This window comes from Perognathus longimembris, chromosome 7, assembly GCF_023159225.1.
Source record: "Perognathus longimembris pacificus isolate PPM17 chromosome 7, ASM2315922v1, whole genome shotgun sequence".
Lineage (NCBI taxonomy): Eukaryota > Metazoa > Chordata > Mammalia > Rodentia > Heteromyidae > Perognathus > Perognathus longimembris.
In genome coordinates this window covers 49,216,415-49,224,456 of record NC_063167.1, presented here as the reverse complement: position 1 = coordinate 49,224,456, position 8,042 = coordinate 49,216,415, and positions in this window count along the sequence as shown.

Sequence of the window (8,042 nt, the reverse complement as noted above, 5' to 3'; positions counted from 1 at the left end):
GGTTTCAAGTTAAAGGAGGAGAAGGGGAGGGGGGAGGGGGGAGGCAGGGAGTGAATAGTTAAAGGTATAAGTAGAAGAGTCCCAATTCTTTATCGAAATGAACTCCAGAAAACAGAAACAAGAGGTTGTTCTTTTACTTTAAGAAAGAAATCTTGTTTCACAGGTGTGTTGAGAGGTGAGCAGAGGTGGCTACAGGCAGGTTGGTAATCCATTGTCTCAGGGTTGCTCAGCAGAGTCCCTGTAACAAAGGCTCACTGAAGCCTGGTAGGTGGTCCAGTCTTTCTTGGATCCTGCAAAGAGACTGCAGGACAGAAAGACCCAGGACAAAAGGACCTAGGTGCTAAATGGAGTCTGATGCCTAGTCTTTCACTTAATTCATAGGCCCAAGTAAAGAGTCAATGTTTCACACCAAAAGAAAGAAAAGACAGTTTTTAAGTGCCTCTCACAAGGATGCCTAAGTAGAACACTGGTAGCTTACTAAATGCTATCCAAACTTGAGCTTTTCAAAGCATCATTATTTTTCTTTGAAGTACTTTGAGGAACTCCCTGATGAGAAAGATGCTGTGGCTTTGAGAAACTTCTTGGAACCTCAGATCCTTACACAAAATGCTTTTGTTGTTACTCAGTTAATGGCAACATCTTTGTAGGAAACATGAAGCAGCCTGTGACCACATTTCCCACTCACCTGTGCCACAGAATCCTCTTATGATTAAAAAAGCTTGTAAACCAAACACAAGTCTTGCTCCCCAAACAATTGACCTAATCACTATTGTTACTATTTTCAGAGACTGACCAAAAATTTAAGATAATTTCTGCTCCTAGAATTACTGGTTGAAATCTGAAAATTATCTACTGAATTTACAAAAATGAAGAAAAAATAACAATTCTTCAACATGTGCAGTTAAAAAAAAAGATGTGAAGAGCAGGAAAGAGTCAATGTGCTTTTCAGATTAATTTCAAGGACAGTGACCCATTGAGCACTGAAGAGGTTTCAGGAGGTTTTAGAAGCTCACTAAGTATATAAACACTAACAGATGTTGATATATACTTTTTTCTTTTTAAAATATGACACGTTGATAATTTCAAAGCATTCCAAGCTATCAAGTGTAATGGGATTCGGGGGCCGGGGGAAGAGTCCCCGTCCCTCCAAGAGTCCACCACTCAGAGACAGTCTCAAGTAAAAAGATGGATTTATTGGGGAAGTTCCAGATGGACTGGTCCCAGGTTTCAGAACAACATTCCCAAAACAGGACAGAGACACAGAGACTTACTTCTGGGATATTTCTAAGTACCATCAAACCAATTCAGCTCCAATGGAGAGCTGAATTGGGACTCCATGGGGACCAGTGACAAAGGACAGGAATATGGAGACATGTGCACTGGCATAATGGCTACTGAGCTGACCTGCCCCTAAATAGGGTCAGGTCAGGCGGCTGGGTCATAGGAAACTCCCAATCCCAAGCACTTGACTGACAGGTTCAGTAACCTATAGGCCATGTGACAACCCCTGCCGCTTGGGATTTAGGAACACCCATTACCTGGGGATGGTACTTCCCTTCCTATAGGAATCCAGGCATGCCCATAAAGACAAGATGCTAGAAATACCACATGGTCAAGCTTGCCACATGCAGGTGGCCAATGGAGTTACAACCTGTTACATAGTATCTGCTTGAACCAACCTATCACTCTAGTTAGAATTGTCCTGTGGATTCTTTCTGGGGTACTACTGTTTACAGCTAGGGGCAATCTTCCGGGGATTCTTAGCAGCCAGGGTGGGGCCTCAACTCTGAAGCTCAAGGGTGGGGGGGGGGGGAAATAGTGGAGATGGAGTCAGCTTTTGCCCTCTTTAACTAATCTGAGATGGAGTGAATCTGACACCCCTCAACAGCCAATGATGGCACTGGCCAGATCTGACCTCCATATTACATCAAGTATGGGTAACTGTGAAATTGCATTTTTTAGACTTCCAAGCCCAAAGGCCAGGAGTCTCAAATTAGTAGCTCCTTTGTGCCAAACAGATAGAGAGAGACAGAGAGAGAGAGAGAGAGAGACAGAGACAGAGAGAGAGAGAGAGAGAGAGACAGAGACAGAGACAGAGACAGAGATAGAGAGAGACAAAGACAGAGAGACAGAGACAGAGACAGAGAGACAGAGACAGAGAGACAGAGACAGAGAGGGGAGAGAGAGACAGTGAGACATGGAGAAGGCTAGAGAAAGATTTATTACAAAGCATTCATGGTAAGACAGTACTTCAGTACACCTTCATCCCTTTTCCTTCAGGTTGAAATAGGGAGAATTTGGGGTTGGGTGAAAGAAAAAAAATGGTTAAAATAGTCCAGATCTCAGACATGCCTGGTGACCATTGTCTCAATTTTTGTCACTGGAGGAGTTCTGCAGAAGTTTTACTTCATTACTGGAACAGAACAGTAACAAAATGGTCTCAATTTTTGTCTATTTGCATTAATATGATGATGCTAAAAAGGAGAAGGAGCACTGCCTGTTTGAGGGGTAGTTTTCCTTCCACATGAGATACTGATGAAGGATAAATTAGGGAAAATGAGGCCTGGTGAAGGTAACTCATAAACAAGGTATTTAGAAACATGGAATAATTATCTTTGCTTCTAAGAGACAGCAGGATGCCTTCTTTATCTCAAGGATAAGTAAGCATCTGTTTGATGGCAGGAGACATTTTTACCTGGAAGGGATACCCAAAATATCTAGGAACTCAGAAAGTGATACAGCAAAGATTTCACCTGCATTGGTTACAATACTTGTCGAGTGGATTTTCTGTTTCCTGGCATCCAAGGTGACTGCAGAGAGACTGCAGCAGAGAAAAACAGAGAAAGATAGCAGAGGTCAAAGGACATGTGTACAAAGCTATGGGACTTTTAGTTAATTTGCAAAGATCAACAAAAGCATCTGTTAGGTTGTTTCTTAAACTATAACTATACATAAATATATGTTTGTGTGACATATGGATAGCTCTTGGGAGTCAAAAAATTTAAAGACTTTATTAAATGGCAGGTTAATACTTTTAATTGAGGATTTAAAATACTCATTTGAGTGGCTCAGATCCCCACATTTCTCCAGCCAGATCACACTTTTTTCTTTTATTTTTTTAAGATAAGTTTTTTAAAATAAAGGTGATGTACAGAACAGTTACAGTTATATAAGTAATGTAATGAGTATACTTCTTTTTGAACAGTGTGTCCCTCTCCCTCATTTTCTCCCCCTTTTTCCTTTCCTGGGCCCCTGACTCCAAGTTGTATTGTTAATTTCCAGCATAGTGTCTAGTGAGTATCACAGCTGAATTGGTTCATGCTTTGTCCCCCTGTTTCTGTGATTTCTCCTTTCTCTCCTCAAATCAGATAAACTTATATGCAAGAAAAATGGCACAAAAATAAAAAATAATGACAAAAGGGAATAAATCAAAGGAAAAACAAAGAGAGAAAGAACTGCAAACAGTACAATTAAAAAAAACAAACCTCTTGTTTCCATTACTTGGACTTTATATGGTCATATGCCCATAGATATTGAGCCATGTGATCCTCTCTTAAGAATGTCCTCTTTTGGGGCTGGGGATATAGCCTAGTGGCAAGAGTGCCTGCCTCGGATACACGAGGCCCTAGGTTTGATTCCCCAGCACCACATATACAGAAAACGGCCAGAAGCGGCGCTGTGGCTCAAGTGGCAGAGTGCTAGCCTTGAGCCGGAAGAAGCCAGGGACAGTGCTCAGGCCCTGAGTCCAAGGCCCAGGACTGGCCAAAAAAAAAAAAAAAAAAAAATGTCCTCTTTTGTTCTCACCTTGTGAATGCTTAGAGTGCTGTTTAATTAATCATGTCCAAGTGTAATTATTTGTTTTTTACCTACCATTGGATTCACTTGTAGATTTATAGACATATTCTAGTTATTACAAAGAACGGAAACCATGCAGCCTATGCTTTTTTGGGTCTGGCTTATTGTAATATAATTTTTCCATGTTTTTCCATTTCCTTACAAATGGGGCTATGTCAATCTTTCTGATAGAAGCATGGAATTCCATTGTGTATATTTACCACATTTTCTTGATCCATTCACCCACTGAAGAACATCTGAGTTGATTCTATATCTTAGCTATGGTAAATAATGCTACAATGAACATGGTTGTGCTGGTGGCTTTACTGTGAGCTGGGTTATGATCATTTCGGTAAATGCAGGGAAGTGGGATTGCTGAGTCATAGGGGAACTCTATATTTAGTCTTTTGAGGAACCTCCATATTGTTTTCCAGAGTGGCTGAACAAGTTTATGTTCCCATCAAAAATGTAGTAGCATTCTTTTTTGTCCAGATTCCTTCCAGCATCTGTTATTATTAGTTTTCTTGATCATGACCATACATTTTCTAAAATATGCCAATATCTTATCTGATTATGAGAGGTTATAAATATTGCTCTCAAATTCTCTCTTCTCACCCCTTCCTCACCAGATTAGTTAACATTCATCTGCTTTCCACATTCCAGTTCAAAGTTTCCTCTTCTGGTCAAATTTATCTGAAGCTACTGTTCCCAGAGTTAGCATCCTTTCCTCATATATGGACTTTATAATTCTCACTGTGCTTAATTGTTGGTTTACTATTCCTCTGTTATGTGTTTCTGTTAGAAAGGAGCAAAATTTTATCTTAGCATCACTAGTATCTTGGTTGATTCTGGTTGGGAAAAAAATTCAGTAGTATTTGCTAAGTGACAAACAAGTTATGTAATCCTGAGGATAGTAAGACTTAGCCTTTGCTCTCAAAACAATTGAAAAATAAATAGCAGAAGCACAGTGGTATTGCTCCATTGTTGACTGCTGTTCATTTTCAGGGATGATACCTTTTTTTATAACAAACAAAATGAAACAATTTTGTTCCCAAAAGAATTATAAGTGAAGATATTACAGAAATTTTCATTTATGTCTATTGTCCCTTGTGATATTTGTTTTTTTTGTTTTTTTGTTTTTTATCTTGTGCCCATCTGAGGGATTGAAATCAGGTCTAGGCTCTGTTCCTGAGCTTTTATGCTAAAGTTTAGTGCTCTCCTGCTTAAGCCACAGCTCTACTTGTTGCTTTTTGGTGCTGTTTTGGAGATAAGAGTCTTACAGAGACTTTCCTGCTTAGGATTGCTTCAGAACCTTGAACCTTGTATCTCAGCCTCCTAAGTAGCTATGATTACATGTGTGAGGCACTAGTGCACAGTTTAACTATTTAATCTACAATAAAGTAAATCATTCAACTTTAAGGATTAGTGAGCCGGGAAACAGGGGCTCACAGTTATAATTCTAGCTATTTTTAACTAGCTTAGATCAGAGAGGAGAGTATGAAACTAACCAGGCAGATAAATACCAGAGACCCTTATATCTAATTGACTAGTAAAATCTGGAATTGGAGGCTCCGCTGAAGTGGCATAATGCTAGTTGTAAGCTACTTAGGAGACTGAGATGTGCACGATAAGATTCAAAGCCAGCCAGGAAGAAAGATCTCCTCTACAGCCAAAATAAACAGCAAAAAATCAGACTAGAGGCAAAGCCAAGTGGTTTAGACAACCAGCTTAGCAAACTAACCAAGCAAGAATGAGACCCTGAGTTCAAATCCAAGCACCAACCAGAAAAAATCAGTGAGCAATTTTATCCAGTTATTTTTGAGAACCATTGAATTCCTAGTAGAACAGTTTTTATTATAAATGAGTCTGTAATGATATTTTCTTATGTATGACTATATATTTATTTAGAAAAACTTTCTTTGTCACAAAACTTTGTGACTAGATGTATTCATTGAGACACTTCACATCCATTAGCAACGATTCTATTTTCTTTCATTTTGCTAAATTAAGGAGAACCTTACTTCTGTGATTTGGTTACAGCCCAGTGTTCTGCTTGGCACAAGCCTTCCACGGCCTTGACCAATGTTTGTCTCTTCTATTTCCACACCACTAGTCAACAGAATTCTGTCTGACACCTTTTTATCTCTTTATCTTTAGCCTAGAATCCAAAGTCTTTAAATTGTCATTGTGACCTTCCAGCTCTCCAGTCCTACTCTGCTGTCCATTCAAAGTGGCCTCCTTGCTGTTGTTTCTTGGAGAAAAGGGGCATGATCCTGTTGAAGGACTTTCCACCAGCTCTCTATTGAAAGTACTCTTCTTCCAAACAGTCTGAAGCTGATTCCTCCATTAACTTCAGGTTGTTGCTGAAATGTCATCTCTGCCTCCATTAAAATATCCTGACCACACTATGTCAAGTCAAAGCCTGTTTCTTCCCTAAAATGTGATTTTTGCCTTCAGTTAGTTAGTTAGCTAGTTAAGTTGTCAGACAAGTTCTTATTGTACAGCTCCCAGCCTGCAAGTCTGCCACCTCCTGCCCCTTCTCCAGAGTGGTAGCATCACCAATATTTCTCACCATGTATAACCATGTCATGTTATTTTTAAAAGCGTTTCCTAACCATAGGGGTTTACATGAGACTCTTGGGGCCTTATGTTGTTGTTTTTTTTCATTGATGGGGAAGCTTAAGCACAGGGAGTGAATGGTGTCCCTTAGCTTGTTCACCCAAAGCTGCTAATCTACCACTTGACCCACACCTCCACTTGTAGGGTTTTGGTGGTTAAGTGGAGGTAAGAGCCTCACAGACTTTGCTTCCCAGAGTGCTTTCCAATTCTGATCCTCAGATATCAGCCTCCTGAGTAGCTAAGATTATACACATGAGCCACCAGCCCCTGTCTTCTTGGGGCTTTTAAAAATATGGTTACTGGCATAGTACATATAATATTAGGCCAGAGATTGTACATATCTAACCTGCCAAATTATACCAGTATGATTGCTTTATAGTCCAATAATTTGTGATGCTAATCTAGCTTCAAAATGAAAACTTGAAAATGACAATTTAAAAAGGAAGAAGAAAAAAGCTAAGCACCAGTTGCATACCCCTATAATCCTTGCTACTCAGGAAGCTGAGAGCTGAGGATTGTGGTTCACACCCAGCCCAGGCAGGAAAGTCTGTGAGAGTCTCTCAAATTAAGCACTGAAAAGCAAGAAGTGGAGCTATGGCTCAAGTGGTAGAGTGCTAGCTTTGAGCAAAAAAGCTCAGAGACAGGGTCTTGAGTTCAAGTCTCATTGGGAGTGAGGAATGGGGTAAAACAAGAAAGGGAGACAGGATAAAGAAATAAATCTATAAATAATATCATGTGATTTAAAAATAGCCTTTAACAATATATCAAAAGACAGGAAGGAAAAGTAACTAGGAGACTGAGACTGAAAAACAGAGAAATTGATATAGAGACAGAACTTGTAAAACCAGTTTTGATCCTCCATATCCTTATCTCCTCTCCTGTGAGAAGAGATGGACAAAGTGATTAAGAGGCACTAGGTAAGCCACTGAAAATGTAGCTCAAGTGATAGAACATTAACCTACAAAGTGTGAGACCCTAGGTTCAATGTTCAGTAATGTATAAAGGTGGGAGGGGGTGAGAAAGAGGTAAGCAGCAAAGAACCTTCTTTGTTTTCTTTTTCTTTTTGAAAATATCAATATGTTCTGTATTTATCATCTATTATCCCTCTAAAATGGACCCAAGACAGGCATTGTTTTCCATTCTGCAATCAGACCCTAACAAATTGGTTTGTTTTAGTTCTCCATAGAGGTTTCAAAATTTAGCAAGGACCTTCTTAAGTACATGAGGATTTTAATACCAGAAAAGTGTCTCACAAGAAGGAAAAAGTCTCGCAAGATGAACCCTTTTACCGAGGATTTACTTTAGTATATTAGGATATAGGGAGAAATAGAAAAAACATGTAGGAAATCAGAGTTAAGCTTTCAAATGGTGATTCCTATCAGTAGCTTTTATACTTTCTGAGCTGAATGTGTACAAGTGACTCTTGTCAATCTAGCAATTCCTAATCCTTAGGCAATGGTTTGTGGAAAGTAAAATGTCAAGACTCTCTACAAACCCATAATCTTTTAGGACTTTCTCTTGCTAGCTAGGACTTTCATTCCTCCTGAATTTACTCAACTATGAGGAGTTTCCAGATGTTTACCATTTCA